This window comes from Tamandua tetradactyla, chromosome 14, assembly GCF_023851605.1.
Source record: "Tamandua tetradactyla isolate mTamTet1 chromosome 14, mTamTet1.pri, whole genome shotgun sequence".
In the NCBI taxonomy this organism is placed as follows: domain Eukaryota; kingdom Metazoa; phylum Chordata; class Mammalia; order Pilosa; family Myrmecophagidae; genus Tamandua; species Tamandua tetradactyla.
In genome coordinates, this window is record NC_135340.1 from 12,044,987 (window position 1) to 12,063,909 (window position 18,923).

At 34.4% G+C, this 18,923-nt stretch overlaps 1 long non-coding RNA gene across 5 annotated transcripts in view; it reads left to right on the forward strand.

Annotated features, from left to right (window-relative positions):
- Positions 1-5,783: 5,783 nt before the first annotated feature.
- LOC143654803 (uncharacterized) overlaps positions 5,784-18,923 on the forward strand; it is a 296,513-nt gene continuing 283,373 nt past the window's right edge. For 2 of the 5 annotated variants that reach the window (XR_013161970.1, XR_013161971.1), the window contains exon 1: positions 5,784-5,835. This is a non-coding gene — a long non-coding RNA (uncharacterized LOC143654803). The remainder of the gene's footprint in view (positions 5,836-18,923) is intronic. The other 3 variants (XR_013161969.1, XR_013161972.1, XR_013161973.1) reach the window with 2 other exon arrangements.

Consider the following 18,923-nt stretch of genomic DNA (forward strand, 5'->3'; position numbering starts at 1 on the left):
CCCTAAAAGTCACTTTTCCTTCAATTTGTCACTTCTGTGTTTTTTGAAGTTGAGGATGGTGGTAGTTTCATTCGTACAACTTCCATCTATACCTTGTCGACTCTGTGTATAGTTTACATGAGCCCCAACCATCAGAGGATAGAAACTTCCACAGTTCCAATCCTGACTCTCCATTAAATGACTGAATGGATGTTCAGTTAAACCCACACAAGGAGCCCAGTCCTCCAAGGACTTGATTAGTATGAGTTTGGATGTCCCTGATAGAACCACTTCTGACCTTTTTCTCAGAGCACACTATCTAGGCTGGCTCAGAATTTTCCAAACCATCAACAAGGGCTTCCATTCCTCTAGTTTCCAATAATGCATTCATTTCCTTCTAAGGCTGCACTGGAAGTATGTTTAATGCCTATACATCTACAAACATCCTGTTCATAATCAATTATGTATTCTCTAAGTCAATACAAACTTTCTCAAGAGCTCTCAATCATTTTTATGCTTATTAAATGTTTTTGTTTTCTGTATTAAAGACAGGGGTTTTTGGAATAATCATATATAAAATATAGGATTCAAATACCCCACTCTATTATTAAAACCTTGCATTGGTGTGGAACATTTGTTTCAGTTGATGATGACACATTTAATAAATATAATACTATAGTCCATAATTTAATTTAGGGTTCACTCTTTGAGTAGTGTAGTTCCATGGATTTCTTTTTAAAATTTTTATCCTGTTACACTAAATACAATCTAACATTTCCTCCCTTTTAATAATATTCAGATATTTATTTTGGTGCTGTGAATTGTATTTATAATTTGGTGCTAATATCATCATCCATTACCAAAAATTTCTGACATTCCAAATAGGACTCATATACATTTTAAGCCTTAATTTCCCATTTCCTTTCCCTGCCCTGTCTCCTGGCAAACTATTTTCTCAATTCTGATTATATGTTTGCTTATTCTAATTATTTCAAATCAGTGAGATTATACAATATTTGTCCTGTAGCATCTGGCTTATATCATTCAATATGGTATTTGAGTGTAGTTGAGTAGTTCCTAATCGAGTAGTCTTTGCAACTTTGTTAAAATAAGTTGGCCATAAATTTTAATTCAATCCCATTGGTCTATATGCCTGTCCTTGCACCAGTACCATACTGTTTTGATTACTGTGGCTTTGTAATGTATTTTAAGATCAGGATGTGTGAGTCTTTCAAAATAGCCTTAGCTATTCATGGCCCATTACTTTCCCATATAAATTGCTTTTTTCCATTTCTGAAAAGGTTATTGGAACTTTCATTGGGATTTCATTGTATCTATAAGTTGCTTTGGGTAGTACTAACATCTTAATGATATTTAGTCTTCAAATTCATGAGCATGATATAACCCTCCATTTATTTAGGTCTCCTTTTATTTCTCTCAGCAATGTTTTATAGTTGTCTGTGTACATATCCTTTGCATCCTTGGTTAGATTTATTCTTAGATATATGATTCTTTTAGTTGCTATTTAAAGTGGATTTTTTTTTTTGATTTCTTGTTCTGATTGTTCATTGCTTTTTGCATAGAAATATTCCTAATTTTTGCACATTGGTCTTGTATGCTCTCACTTTGATGAATTTATTTACTAGTTATATGTGCTTTGTTGTGGACTTTTCAGAATTTTCTATATATAGGATTACATCATCTGCAACTAGGGAAGTTTTACTTCTTCCTTTCCAATTTGGATGCCTTTTCCTTTATCATATTGATGATGTCTCCACCTATTCCTAGTGTTGTGTTTTTATCAAGAAAGGATGGTATATTTTATCAAATGCCTTTTATATATTAATTAAAATGGCCAAGTGTTTTTTCATCATTGTGTTCATTTAGTGTGTTATATTAATTGTTTTTTGTATGTTAAACTAACCCTGAATGCCAAGGATGAATCCTATTTGATCGTGGAGTATAATTATTTAAAGATACTGTTGAATTCAGTTTGCTAGTATTTTTTTTAGGATATTTGCACTCATATTCATAAGAGATATTGGTCTGCAATTTTAATTTATTGTAATATATTTATCTGGTTTTGTTTAAGACTAAGAAAAGTCTAAAATCAAGGACTCATCTAGGTGATGGCTTCTCCCAGAAGACTTTGGCATGCTGGAGCTCATTTCTAGTGGTCCTTGCTCCTTGGCTTTCTGTCACGTGGCAACTCCTGGCTTGTCAGTAATCTTGACTTCCAGCTTCTGGCTGAAACCTGTGGTTTTCGTTCTAGTTGTCTGAATTTCATTCTGTTTGTAAAGAACTCAACTAATAAGATTAAAACACATCTAGATTCAGTTGTGTCATCATAATGACCTCATTAAAAATCCTCATTTACAGTGGATTCACATTCACATGAATAGATTAAATTTAAGAACATGTTTTTCTGCAGTACGTATCTCCAAATCACCAAAGTGTGCAAATGACATCTCACATCCTATTGGTTAGAACTTATGGCTATATGCTATACAATACAAGAAAGACAAAGAAATATTTTCTAGCTGTATACCCAGGAAGAAGACAAACAGATTTGGTGTAGGACTAGTCCTCTCTTTCACAAAGATGAATAAAATCTGGTATCTTAAATTTAAGGAACTCACAATCTATTTGATAAGTTGGCAGATAAATGTTAAACAGAGTGATAGAACTTTAGTAAACATATCTAGATGGTCCAACAGAAAACGTATTCATTCTGTTAAATTGGGTAGTTTGGAAGGTTTGATAAGAGTAAATTGCTTTATAAAAAGAATTTATGGAGATGGTGATTGCTGAACTGAAATTTAATGAAGAATGGATCTTCACTAATCAGATGGCCAGGGAGAAGAAAATTTCAAATCAATGATGAAGAAAAAAATGGGGCGGGGGAGGTATGAAATTATACATTCGGATATATTAAATTGTTCATATTTGTGATAACATGGGAATACAGCTCACTGCCCTAAATCAATATTTGTCTGTAGTTAATAATGCTGTTCCATTTGATTGGGGTTGAATTTACTTGACACATATTTATCAACGCTTTTTGGAAGTATTCTGAGTTATTTTAAGTGAGTCATTGGTAAACAGAATATAGTTGGATTTTATTGCTTTATCTCAGATAAAGATATGTCTTATGAAATAAAATTTATGTCATGAAATAAAATTACTTTCTATAATTTAAATGTTTGAAACTAGTTTGCTGCCTTATTTAGCATCTTTGTATTCTGATCATCTCAATTTTGTATTGAATTTTCTTTAATTATATTTTCTAGTGATTTGAAAAGTGTTGATTATCTATAAATAATAACACTTTTTATTATATATAAATATTTAGTTATGAAGGGATGGAACAAAAGTATATCATTTGCCTTTCCCTTGTATGAGATAATCCTTTTGCATTTTCTATAACCTTCAATAAAAGATTCACTGAATCAAAATGGGGTTGGTGATTTAGATATGTTTATATACCACTACTTTATTAATATATTATTTTTCAAAAATCTCTTAGACTTTTACATTTGATTGAAATTTATAATAATTTTATTTAATTGGTTTTGTTTGCTTCTACATATTTTTGTTTTCCATATGCAGTTCATCCATTTTACCCTATTTTCCCCATCTTCTAATATTCTAATTTTCTCCATTTAATATTTTATTTTAACAGAAGTAATTTTAAAATTAATGTTTTTGGAATATAAATATATAAAGCAAAGTGATCCAGTCTCATTCCCAAATCTCAATATTTAGGTTTCCAACTGTAATTTACTTTCCTTAAAATATCTTACTTCTTTTCTCTGATTTACATAGCTGATGTTCAGTACTTCTCCAATATCTGTATTCTATTGTATTCAATAAAATAACATTCATTATCTAAACCATCTTTGTTTTTGGATGGCCATCATGAATTCACAAACATGGAGCACAGAAAAGCAGATAGCAATGCATGGGCTAGAGTAGAAAGAAGTTCACTAATGACAGGTATTCTTTCTCATAGGGGTAGTTGAACTAGACATTACCAAAAACTTTTATTTATTCTTCCATCCTTCTGTGTTCTAAGCTCTTGCACATGAAATAAAATGGGATCTTTGGGTCACTTTCTTCTATTACCCATCTATTTTGCGGTGTGAATTTCTATCTTGGACATTTGGACTGAATGTTAATAAACTCTGATTTTCGTAAATAAAACTGTAAGTAAAACTGTGATACATTTTTCCCTGAGAAGCTTCTGAGGTGAATGATTCAAAGCTAGCTCAAGGACAAACAGCCCCTAACAGTGAGCTTTCTCTCTGGAGATATTATTTTAAATACAAAATGGCATTACTGGGTTAAATACAAACAAATTTCAATCTTTCGAAGAGCAAGAGATTGTAGTAATAGCCTCTAAATTAGAATAAAATCTCACCAGTCTCACATTTAATTTTGCACTCTACTCCATGCACAAATGAACAAACACCGACAGAAAAAAATGTCATTTTCAGCAGCACCAAGGAGATATTTCGATGTATCAGTTGCCCAAAGCAGAAGTTCCTAATTTTCTCAGTTCATTGACAGAATGCAAATTTGAATTTCCATGTCTCTGAATGCCATAATGTGAGTTTTCCCTCAAAACTAACAGCAAGCAAAGGACCAACTTCCCAGAAACAGTAGTTAGTTGCTTGGGGTTTAATGGTAACTGCCCACAATGTCAGAGTTTCCAATGCAGCTTTTTTTGTATATATCAGAATCTCCTGTTTACATCCTAATATTATGAAGTGATGATCTATATTAGCTGAAACAACAGTGGGAAATTTAAGATTTTTTTTCTATATTACAGAACAGAGGGATGTGTTTTGTCATGTAGCGTATTGAGCTTTATACTAAGAAGGGACAGAACACTAGCGGTTTCTTATTATATATCCCTGGTTTCATAATCAATTCAAACTCCGTTTCTATTTGTTGCTGTTGTTCCATTAATTGAAAGAATAATGTTGGCAAGCATATGCAGACTTTTCTAGCTCAACTGGGATCAGACTAAACCGCTGATATAGTCTTGCTGTATATCTGCGTTGTATAGCTAGTTGGTGCTCTGCAGAGAATAAAGCTGCAGATGGCAGGTGTTCTGTTGATCACCAAAGCTTTGATTCTTGAGGCAGTTATAAAACAAGTAAAGATATCGCTGACTTCCACTATCAGAGTGAATTATATTATACAGAGCAAATCCATTGTTGGTGAGACTGAGGGATGGTCAGTAGTATTTCCTAAGTGGGGTAGGAACACTCTCTTTTCTCTGGAGGATCTTATTATTCTATATGTACAACTCTAAAATATCAGGCCACGCAGCAGAGTGGTGCCTGAGGTGGACATATCATAGTGTCCAGATAAACACGTGTGTACACTTATTAGCATCATTGAAATTCCTCCAACGATGAACTTTTCCATTTATATGATCCGCTGCTGTGCAGTCTCCCTTTGGACGAAATGACTCACATGTGAAGAAATTCTTGATAATGTTTTCTTTGTGGATCAGTAAAAATCGGGTACTGCAGCAACATATTGTCCCCACTTCCAAAGGCAATGCAATTTTGTCACTGGTTTCTGTAACCCAAAATAAAGGATAGGTCCTTCACATCTATTTATTGGCTTGTTGATTTTGTCAGTTTAACTAAAACTAGCTAAAAGTTCCCTGTTTTTAAAAAATTAATCATAACAAATATAGAAGCCTCTGCGTAGGCAAGAGCAAAGAAGGCATAAAGTCTGTGTTCAGTTATGAAATTATGATGTCAGAATGCCATCTATGTAGTCCCACAGTTGAATATGACATCAGAGGAGCAAGCAGCTAGCTGTGAGGTGGTCATCAGGGTGAGCTGGAATCCTCTTACTTTGCTTCTGTCTCTGCAATATGTGTACTTATTCTTTTGTAGCTCTGCCTTTGATAATGGCCTAGGAAATACACCTGGATATTAGCCTCAAGTGGGAGAAATTTGGCAACCCTTGGAAGTTTCGGATTTCTTCTCTGCTTCATTGGATGAGCATCAGCAGAGACCCTTCAGTTACAATCCACATGGAATACCATACCCCCAGATTCTGCTAACTGCAACCACAAAGAACCACTTGAAAGGTGTCCTCCTCCATCATAGCTGCTGAGGTGAGGGAATTTCAAATTCTTAGATTTTGTCACCTGCCCACTGAAAGAATATTATAAGTGTTTCATCTTTTATTTGGGGGCAACTACCCAGTATTAGTGGGTTTTGTTTTTTCTTAAACACTAGTTTATTCTTCATTCTTTTTTCTTTTGTCTTCTCACAGAAGGGGTAGTTGAATGAGACATTACCAAAAGTTTTTATTTATTCTTTCACCCTTCTGTGTTCTAAGCTCTTGCACGTGAAATAAAATGGGGTCTTTGGGTGACTTTCTTGTATCACCCATCTCACAGAAACTACTCACTTAGATATGGAGTCCCTGGGGCATTATCCTTTCCACTGTAAACATTATAGATACTTTTGATGTTTGAATATCTGCTGGCATTTACAGATGTCAGTGAACGTTCTGAAGCCATTATGATTCTGTTTCTGTGCTGTACATAATACGTTTGGTATTAGATGTGATTTTATTGTTTACCCTGGAATCATAATCATACAGTACAGGAAGATTTTCTTCTATTTTAGCTTTATCAACTTTGTTGAAATTCTCCTGCCGTTTGTTTTGAAAAATTGTGTTTCAAAGTTTGAATATTTTTCTCTAATTTTATCTATTATCCCTCCTTGAACATTTACTTCTTGTTTTTTTCTGTTTCTTCTTAGACATGTTCTCATATTTTGTATGATAAAAATAACTTCTATAAGTGACTCAGTTTTCATTTGGAAATATTTTCTCAAAGCAGACTGATTTTGCTATTGTGATTTTACTTTTTTAAAATTTTTTCTTATTTCAACAATACATATATCTTTCCCCTCAACTTATCATGTTCCTGTTTTAGGAAGGCTGCTTGCATTTTTGCAAAATGCTCTTTTGAACATGGGAATAGGCGCAGTTCTTATAATTAAGATAGAACTCTTAACTGTGTTTTATTTTTTTCTTTATTTGTTGCATCATGGACATATTAATGAGAAATAAAGAAAGAGGATGTTTATATTTTAGGATTTTATTTCTATTTAATTCTTTATTGTAAATTAATTTTTAACATGTTATAATATTTGCATTTCTAAATTTTTCTTCATGTTGTATTAAATAATATGCATCCTTTTTGAAGAATGTTCAGACAAAGCAAAAGATGTGTTCATATTTTTAATCTAAAGGCATGCACTAAAATTTAACGATAATTAAAAATTTTCCCTAAATAAATTATATGTGATTAAATTTTGTAAGCAGCATATACTTGGATGGTGTTTCTTAATCCATTCTGCCAATCTGTATCTTTTAATCAGTATGTTTAGTCCATTAACATTCAAAGTTATTACTGTAAAGGTTTTTCTTGATCCACCACCTTATCTTTTTAACTTCATTTGTCAGATCTATATATTCTTTTCCCTCTTTCTCTTTGTATTCTTTAAATTGCCCTTAATGGTGCTCTTCAATTCTGTGCCTCCCTCCAGACCTCCCTCTGCTCTCTTTTTTTTTCTCTGCCAGCAGAACTCTCTTTTAGTATTTCCTGTAGGGATGGCCTCTTGTTGACAAATTCTTTCAGGATTTCTTTGTCTGGGAAAACTAGAATCTCTCCCTCAGTTTTGAAGGACAATTTGGCTAGGTACAGAATTCTTCGCTGGAAGTTTTTCTCTTTCTGGTTCTTGACTATATCATACCACTGCCTTCTCACCTCCAGGGTGCTAGTTGAATAGTCTGAACTCAGTCTTATTTGATTTCCCTTGTATGTAGTAGATTGCTTTCCTCTTCCTGCTTTCAGGATTTTCTGCTTCTCTTCAACATTTGACAGACTGATTAGTATGTGCCTTGGGGAAAGCCTATTTGGATTTATTCTGTTTGGGTTCGCTGGGCTTCTTTAACTTGTATATTTGCGTCCTTTATGGGGGTTGGGAAGTTTCCCCCCATTATATCCTCAACTACTCTTCCTAGCCCTTTTCTCCTCTCTTCTCCTGCAACACCAGCAATTCTTATATTTATGCACTTTGTTTATCATTTCCCTGAGTTCCAAATCTTTTTTTTACATCATTTTTGCCATTTATTGTTTTGACCCTTCGAAGTCAATTATCCTGTCCTCTAGATCATTTATTCTTTCTTCTATCTCTTCAGATCTGGCGTTGTGTGCCTCTAGTATGTTTTTCATTTGGTCAACAGAATCTTTAATCTCTGTGATATCTGCTATTTTACTATTTATTCTTTCAAATTCCTCTTTATGCTCTTCTACTGTCTTCTTGATCTCCTGTATGTCATTTGCTATCCCAATTATTTTATTAAGTCAAGTTGTATGAATATCTTTGATTAGTTGTTCCAACATTTGTGTCTCCTCTGGTGTTTTAATTTGGTCCTTAGGCCAGGCTTCATCAGTCTTCATCGTGATATGCTTAGTGATCTTCTGCTGTCTCTGTCACATGTAAATATCTTGATTGATTTACTTCCGGAGCTAATTTCTTTCAGTAGTCTAAGGCCTTGTGTTTGTGGGATGGTTGTACAGCAAGGAGCAGGGTACGGGGTGGAGCACTCAGTATGGTGCTTTGTTTCAGGGCAGGTATGGGCCCAGGTTGGGGATGTTATGCTGATGCTTGTGACCATGGGTCCCCAGTGGCCAGGGAGGATGTAGCTGTGTGGGTGCACCGGTCTTGGGGGCATAACCCTGGTGTGCACTGGTCTAAGTCATGGGGTCCTTTGTGCACATGCTTAGAGCTGTGGCAGCGGGTTGGTGTTATGCCTTCGTGGACTGGGGGCAGATGTGACCTGGCTGTGCAGGTCGGCACTTTCTCAGAGCTGGGAAATGAGGCTGAGGGCTGTGGGCATGGGTGGTTCTAGCACTGTTCCTAGTTCCACACTCCCGACCGTGCCCTCCTGCAGGCTCCACCACTCCGTACCTCCCTGCCAGACTCCAGCTCTCTGCCTCTCAGTTCCTTGGCCTCTGCAACCAGGGCTGCCCCATGAGGTGCAGAAGGCTCTCCCAGGTCAGCCACACTCCCAAATTGCTGCCCCAGTCGCACTCCTGTCCCTTCTCTAACTTTTCCATGGAGCAGGGCTAATCTCGAGCTGCTCTAGTCAGCCATCTCCCCGGAAGTCCTATATGTGATTAAATTTTAGTTGGCAAATTTGCTGTTCCAAAATAGTTGGCTTAAGTTTTCTCATGTTAGGCAAATGAAAACATTAAAACATTTCGAAGGACCACCTCATATTTATATTACCAGGATAATCTCTCAATACAGATAGAGTTGACAAGTTAACTTAATGAAGACAATGATCGGACTGATTTGTCATAGCTTGTGAGATTATATAAGCCCCGTAAACCAATAGGCATCATAGAAAGCATGCTCCCTGATTTCTTAGGTTTATTCCATAAAACATTTATTTTTCATAGGAACATCACACACACATAAACATACACATACTTCCTCCTAAATTTAATATATTTTAAACTAACTTCTGAAAGTAGTTTTTGGAATTCCTCTCTGAGTTCTAACATGAGTCAAGTTTCACCATTACCTGGCATTGTGTGCTCCTCAATATCTACCTTTAAGTGACTCAATATCTAAATTGGATATGAATAATATGAATAGCCAAATGCTAGATATTTATTAGTATGTTCTCATTGACCAATGGAGCTTATGTGATAATGGGGATGTTCTATGTTAGCACTGTTTGAAAGGATAGTTACTACTATATGTGGCTTTTCAATACTTGAGATGGGGCTGAGAAATTTATTTTAATTTTACTAATTTAATTTAAATGTAAGTAGTCCAATGTGGCTCGTTACCCTACTGGATTGTGCAATCTTAGCTCATTTCTTGACCAATATCAATAGATAAAGAGAAATACAGATCTTACATAGAGACAAAGGCAATATATAAAAAAGTAATATATAAAAGAAGGATTTAACATTACTTAATGAATTAAAATAAGACTTAACAATACTTAATCATGAAGAAGAAAAGGACTTTAGTAGCAATAGGATAAACATTCAATGTAAATAATTAGTTTGAAAATATAATTTAAGAACTATTTACGGGATAGCAAAAATTAAAATAAAACCTTATTGATAGATATCTAGAAACATATTTTTAAAAGGATGAGAACGGTATTGAACAAAAGCGATTATTTTGACTGTTTCTATAGCTACAGAGAGAGAGAGATGCAAGTTCATTTGCAATTAAATATAAAACATAGTTGAAATGCCAATTCATATTATAAATGGATGGTGATGTTGCTACATTTTGGAAGGCAATCCTTTGAGATAAGTTCAGTTCAAATTGTACAGTTGAAATATCTGTAAATTTGTACAATCATGTATGCATTTTGTACCAATTAAATCCGTTTGGAAGTAGAGAGTAACTAATTCCCTCCTTAGAACTTACAGTGAGTGAGACCTACTCTGGGACTTCAAATAAACTCGTAGTCTAACCAAGGAAATCTCATGTAAAGAAGGAATTCACAAGTACAGAATTGTAAATGAAACAATGAAAGGGTGGGACAGAAGAGGAAGGATTAGAATATTCTAGGTGTGAGATTTGGGAATGGTTCACTGGGATAGATGCATCCAGATCACCAAGAGTAGAAAAGGAACACTAGGCAGAGGTGCCCCTACAAAAAAGTAAAGAAATACAAATCACCATGAGTCTTAGACTAGAAATAGTTTAATATGCCTTAAATGAATGTAACATGTGAACTGGTGAGAATATTGCATACAAAACTGGAATATTAAGTATGGGTCACAAATACGCTTTAAATTGAAGGATTTCTGCTTTCATCCCCATAAAAAAGAATGCTGAATCTCCTTAAAGGATAGAAGAAAGATTTTATTGTGCCTTTGTTTGTTTCAATGTTTCAAAACTTTAACATTGTGAAACTTGATATTCATGAGGATACATGTTTATTGTTTCTTTTGCTTTTTTTTTTCCTTTAAGTAACCTGGGGAGGTTGATAGAAATGAGCACCTTTATAATATTTTTGATCATATATTTTACATTTACTTTACATGTTACTGCCATGAATCACTGTTTTCACCTTTGTATTTACACATCCATCCATCTCCCATACACACACAGTTTGTGTGTCTATAAAGCAAAGAGGAGAGAATATATTTTGTATTTTACATCTAAAAATAAATGATTGTTTTCCTTTTTTTGGTAGGGGAAGGGGCAGTGCATGGTCCAGGAATTGAACCCTGGTCTCCTGAGTGGAAGGCGAGCATTCTACCAATGAACCACCCGTGAACCCTTAACGTGTGTGTGTGTTTGTTTTTTAATTTTTAAATTAGTTTTAAACTTAACAACGAACAAACACAAGCATTCTTACCATATGATCATTCCATTCTATGTATATAATCCGTAATTCACAATATAATCATATAGTTGTAGATTTATCATCATGATCATTTCTTAGAACATTTGTATCAATTCAGAAAAAGAAATAAAAAGAAAGCAGAAAAAAAGTCATACATACCATGCCCTTTACCCCTCCCTTTCATTGATCACTCACATTTTAATCTACTAAATTTATTTTAACATTTGTTCCCCCTATTATTTATTTTTAATCCATATGTTTTACTCATCTGTTGAAAATTTAGATTAAAGGAGCACCAGAGACAACGTTTTCACAATCACACAGTCACATTATGAAAGCTCTATCATTATACAATTATCTTCCGGAAACATGGTGTGTTAGTTAGATTCAGTTGTCAACTTGGCCAGGTGAGCATACCTAGTCTTGTTGCTGTGGACATAAGCCAATGGCACGTGAACCTCATCTGTTGCTAATTATATCTGCAGTTGGCTAGGAGGCATGTCTGCTGCAATGAGTGACGTTTGACTTAATTGGCTGGTGCTTAAATGAGAGAATGCAATGTAGCACAGCCTAAGAAGCTCAGCATTCCTCATCTCAGCACTTGCAGCTCAGCCCAGGCCTTTGGAAATGCAGAAAGAAATCACCCCGGGGAAAGTTGTTGGAACCCAGGGGCCTGGAGAGAAGACCAGCAGAGACCATCCTGTGCCTTCCACGTAAGAAAGAACCTCAGTGGAAAGTTAGCTGCCTTTCCTCTGAAGAACCAACTAAATAAATTCCCTTTTATTAAAAGCCAATCCATCTCTGGTGTGTTGCATTCTGGCAGCTAGCAAACTAGAACACATGGCTACTGGAATACAGCTCTACATTTTCAGGCAGTTCCCTCCTGCCTCTCCATTACACTTTAACTAAAAAGGTGATATTTGATGCATAAGAATAAATTCCAGGATAACTTCTTGACTCTGTTTGGAATCTCTCCTTCATTGACACTTTATTTTGTCTCATTTCACTTTTCCCCCTTTTGATGGAGAAGGTTTTCACAATCCCTTGATGCTGAGTCCCAGCTCCTTCTAGGATTTCTGTCCCATGTTGTCAGGAAGGTCCACACCCCTAGGAGTCATGTCTCATGTAAAGAGGGGGAGGGCAGTGAGTTTGCTTGTCATGTTGGCTGAGAGAGAGAGAGGTCACATCTGAGGAAAGAAAGAGGTTCTCTTGGGGTTGACTCTTAGGTCTAATTTTAAATGGGCTTAGCTTATCCTTTCTGGGGTTGTTTCATATGATTACCTTGGTCGTCCCCATTGCTTGTGAGAATATCAAGAATTCTCCACTTGGGGAAGTTGAATTTTCCCCCTTTCTCACCATTCCCCCAAGGAGACTTTGCAAATACTTTTTTACTCACTGTTCAAATCACTCTGGGATTTATTGGGCCATCACTCTGGACAAACCTACAAAATCCCATGCCCTACTCAAGGTTCTATGTACTTATGGTGTTCAATTAAGCTGTCCATATCATGACTATATGCTAGTTGAAATATAAATTTTGTAACAAATAAACATTTTTTTGCTTTAGTCTCACACAATAAGTTAAAGTTATAAAATATCTTAACTTGTGTTTTTAAGTACTGGTTAGATTTAGATAAAAATCTTTTTTGTTTCTGTTGCCTATTATTTCATCTTTCTGGAGGAAAAATATGCTTTCTGGTCTCTACTTTCCAAGCCCCTTTGGTAACAACATGGTGTTTTTATTTTTTTTCTGAATTCCTTTTTGGATTACTATAGACTTCAAATAATCAGGATACAATCTCCATTTTATTAAAGCTTATATGAAAATCTTAAATTTTAGCAAAATATTATGACTTTCCATATTCAGAGATTAGCCAAATATTCATTTATTAAAATATCGACTAACAAAGTCAAACACTGTTTGACTAATAAAATCTTTGGAAATTTATTGCTCTGATAGCCACACATATAATTATATATGTCCCAACATATATGTTTTACATTTCATTTTTTCCCATAGCATTGAGTGAAAAAGGACATGGTCATAAATAGTCTGGGTTCATATTCTGACTTTGTATCATATTGATGTGACCTTGGGAAAATGATTTTTGCTTATATCAGTTGCTTTAACTGCAATGTGGAGATCATAATGTGCCCTAATGTGAAAACTAAAATAAATATTTAGCAAAACACATAGCAGAGGGCCTGGCAAATATTAAATACTTGGAACCTGTTTCTATCTGACAGTCCAGAATTTTGAATTTTTTTAGGTATATAAACCTGGAGAAGTTACCTCTTGTTTCTTCATTCATTTTGTTAAAGCATGTGATGGCTTCCGAATACTTCATTGGCAAATTCCTCAGTAGGGTATTTTCAAGACTCAACCTACATTTTTAAATTCATCTCTTCTTATTCTATATGTGTGATTAATGATCAGTGATGAATACCTGATCCAATTTTGGGATCGTATACCCTTTTTCAGGGTAAACATAGTGTAACCTTGCTTATCTTTCCAGTCACAGGTCAAATGTCATTTCAATACCATTATATTTTAAATATACACATAGTTTAATAGTTTTCATTCTGTGCTACATTTTGTTAATTATCTACATTCTTGTTTGGGCAATAAATTCCTTGAAGGACTGTAGCATATTTTTCACCATTTATTTTTTTGTAACACCTAAGATTGTTGAAAAGTGTCATGTTTGATACATACATGTTACCATATATGTCCAATATTCAGGTGAAGAATTTATATGCATAGGTGCAGATTAGATGCTTAGTAAAATCTATATTTATAGTACAGCTTCACAAAACATCACTAATTTAGAAGAATTAAAGAGAGGACAAAATATTGAAATATGACTCATGAAAAAATTGAATCTATTTAAATATTGTTGAGTTACATTAGATAATTTCTTACAATTTCCCAAAGCATTATGTGACTATGGCACAGATTAATGAGACTTTACTTGACTATATTCTAAGAGGAATACCTTTATTCTATTCTCTACATCAAATAAATGTTTTTTTTAAATACTCATAAAATAAATGCCTAGATAGCCATTTATTATCTCATGGCAGACTTTGAAATCATTTGAAATAAGGAAGAATATTCTGCACCAAACATTATTAACTTAATCAAGTTCTTCAGATGAGAATATATTTAATAGAAACATTATGCATACAAATGAATCTTTAGGAAAAAAATGGAATGACCACCTAAAAGAAACAAAGCAAATGCCTTTGAGAAACTTCAGGGAATAACTTAGAACCACACAGAGCAATAAACCCAATAGTTTCATGTGCAGTAAAGTGGTATTCAGTGAAAGCATTCTTGTTCTGTCAAGGTAGGCACTTCAATATTAGTCTAAAGTTTAAAGTTAATACTCAGAATTTAAAAAATGTGTTCCTATATACACTTGTTTATTTTTCAGCTCTCACTTAAATCAGTACTCAGATGTAATAAGAAAATTCTGAGGCCTTAACCCAGGTAGAGAAGGTACAAAAATTGTCCGTGAAATTACTTATGAAATATAAATATCCATAATCAAGAGTGTTTATGCAAACTGGTTTTATTCAGCTACTGCATATAAACAATTGACCATTTTAAATCTCAATATCTCAGCATTTTAATTTTGTCTTTTTATAGACCTACATGTAGCACGCTCCATCATTGGCTAACTGCCTGAACAATTTTAGCATTGTTCATTTTGAATTACAGGAACATAAAATACACATCAGATAACAGTGCAGGAGCTCAAAATGTAAATATGAAAAGACCCTTAAATATAAAGTTAGCACAGCTGACTATAAATACTTTTTCATACAACCTTTCTTCAAGGTAATCTGCCCTTCCTATGCCATGTGCTGTAGCAATAAAAACTTTAATTGGTATTGCTTGTCTAGGATCCTAAGAAAACTACAGCTGTTCATCAAGAGCATTTTAGTTTTTACCAAAGCTGCAGCTGTAACTCATATAATTCCTGCGGTGCTTTGGCGCTGTCCATCTGGGAGCTGAATTCATGGTTGACTAATCATCTGTAATAGAATTTCTGTCTAGCTGTTTGTGCATAATACCATATTCTAATGACTGCAGATCATTTATCCTGCATGGATTTAGAGCAAAACATCATGCTATTTCCTCTGGAGAAATGGTCTGAAAATAATATTAGAAAGTAATATCATTACAAGTAGAAGCAAAACTCCAGACATTTCAAATCATTCATCTTAGCAGTATTGATCAATTCATCAAACTACTAACATGGACTCATCTAACTTTACATCTTGCTGAAATCATTTCATTCCTGTGGGCTTCCAATACAACTTAATTTGGTTGATAATAGTGAATGGTAGCTTCTAACATTTATTGAGTGCCTATTTCGGATCGGGGGCATGCTATGAATATTATCAATATTGATCTATGTCAATCTTAACAACAAATCTATATTCACTGGTAGTATCATATTGATTATAATAATAATGATAATTAAGACTATTACCATAAATATCTTAATCAATATGCTATTATTATTGCAATTTAAGAAGGAAATATGACTGGAAACGAGGTACAATGATGTGCCCAGTCTAATGTTTCACTCATTCAACAAGTACTTAATTTTAGTTCACCGATTCTTTTCTCCGGCCACTTTGATGTTTGCTTTGGAAGCAACAGTGTGCAGGTTTGGCTCGGGTCCTTTTGTTCCTGTATAGTGAGGCAATTATAATATAATATGAAACCAGAAATAGAAGCTGTTGCAAGTACACAAAAATAAACTAACCCAGTATACTGGAAATTATTTGTTTTTGTGACTCAGTATCTACTTCCATTTTTCTGGTAAAAACATCCTACTTTGTTTAGGGAAATCACCCCTTTACCACTCTCAGTTTACATGGTTTGAAACAAACACAATTATCCTTCAAACATCAGGGATGGCCAGGTAAACTGTGCCTGTGTGATCAGAGCATGCTGTCCTTCTGGGCACGGTGACTAGTTCAGGTGGTAAGCCTAATCGAGCCAAGATGTCAATCCTTGGTTGGTGTTAATATCAAGAAGAATATAAAGTTTGTTTTTCCTTTAGACCAGAAACTAAGAGGATACTAAGCTGGAACTGTCGGAGTCCTTAATACAGAAAGAACTTCTAAGGAAAGCAGATAGCATAGAAGAAAGAGAGGAGAATAAGAGGGAAAAAGAAGCTGAGTCCTTTTAACATTTCTGAAGGATTGGATCCAACTGTGCCTTAGGCCAGCTCTGGGTCTGAAGTTTTTCCTATATTTTAAAAAGAAAAAAATTGTTTTTTTTTTTAACCTCAACCAGTTTAATCTGGCACTTGACTGCTTGCAATTAAAATCCCTGATAATTACATAGGGATTGTAATTAGGCTTGTACAAGGCAAGGGAAAGGCATGAAAGCTTAGATATGAAAACACAAATAATGAGTAGATGAAAAAGGGAGGAATAGTTCAGAGGAAATGAAGAGGGTATGAAAACCTCAGATATGAGCAAGAGAATAAGCCATAAATACTTCTCAGTCAAATATTTCATAAAATAACTATGCAGTGCCATTTATTTGCCAAGATTGTTAGGTGCTGACTAAGGGACACAAATCAAGATAAAGGTCCTACCATCACAGACTTCACAGTTTAGTAGTTGAGTATGAAAGCAAGAAATACCTTACATTCAAACCATCTAAAATTCATTATCAATCTAGTTTACAATTTGAGAAAATAATGGGAAGAAATTAAATGAGACAGATTTCAAAACCTACAGTAACAGCTAAGTCCTGTTGAGGTGGTTGGTTGTATGGCTCAAATATTAAGAAGAAAGTTATTAATCAAAAACATTCTCAGTGATGCCACCAGAGACAGAAAATAATCCACCTGACCCCTAGTTCCGTTTCCTTTCCACAAAACCCTCCTTGAGCTTGTCAGAATTGTTATGCATTTCTGACTTTTGCAAGTGTAAAAAAAGTCAGCCATAACTTAGTAGCTCAGATGCTTCTTTTTTTTATTTTTGTTTTTTGTTCTTTTAGTGAAAATCACCTAAAAATCTCTTTGTACTAAATGAACAAAACTGTGAATTCACTCTTAATTTCTTTCTCTTCTATTTCTCTCACCTTGTCTCTCTTTCATTTCTCACACAAATATTTCTTCTATATAACTCCCCGTTTTCCCTTTATTTGTTCAAATAGTTTAACAATTTGAAATTCATAAAAAATAATAATAATCCATCTTGCTTTCCTATCAATTTTGAAGTATCCATTGAAGGTATGCATGGGATTATGAAACTAGGCATATTAATATAAAAATGCATTTCTGCTTCAGTTAAACTGGATTGCCTGATTATATTCAAATCTGAGTAGTTTTAATAGGTGACACAATAACTGAAAGTCAGGTAGAAGTCTAAAATAAAATTTACAAATATGACAAAACCTACACTCACAGCAATCCCATATTATGTTATTAAACAAGATCATAATGCTGTCTCATTCAGTATGGAATAACTAGGACTTTCAACAAAATCATTATGGTTTTAATTGCGTTTGTGAGAAACTCCTCCAAAAGTCAATGTTGATGATACTTTAAAATTACTAATCAAAATGCTAGCCTCTGGAAAAAAAATTCTGTTTAAAATGTAGACAAACTTGCTTTCACAACAGTTTTCTAGAAATATTCAAATAGCACTATTTGCATAGAACTGATATTTGAAAAAAAAATTTCCTATATAGTTTTTTCAAGCTTCTTAGGATCTCATTAAGAGGTTTTCAGACCTTAGATATGGAAGACAGTTTAAGCTTCCCTTGATATTATGTAGCTTTTGCATAAAGTGTGTTTCAGGATTTAAAAATTTGCAAGGGTTTCATAGCGTTCAATTTTCAATAGTATACTAGAGGCACTAGTTAACCCCACACTAGCACATCTTTTTTTGTTACCTTCTAAAGTAGCATCAATGAGCACAAGTTCGCTTATTTCAGGATCTCTAGATTTCAGATAGTTTCTTATATTGCATTGGCTCATTTCTGTAATTTTATAATAGTTAATATAAACACTAATAGAGTTTGAATGGCTTCTATGAAAAACAAAACAAATAAAACAAACTATCTCTGCCTACCTCTCTCCTCTTATTATCAGACTCCTTGCAGGTTTATCCTCCTCCATGAGATAATTAGGTGCTATCAGATAGCAAGTTTCCGGTCTGAAAGACCTCCTCCTCTCATCCTACACTGCCAGCCTAGGTGATTCCATCTCACCACAGCTTCCAACACTTCCAGTGGCTTCATCTACTTATATCTCCAATCTTACCGTCTCAGATGCAGACTGACAATCCGATCCTCCATTACTGTCACAATGTACTTCAAATTGGAAATCTGCAAAGTAAAACTTAGGAACTTCCTCACCAAAATAGGTACTTCTTCTGAATAGCAGTATCGATCAATTTATCACACTGCAATAAACCTAGGCCTTACCCTTGATATTTACCTATCTCACACTTATTGTATCCATTCTTTGCAA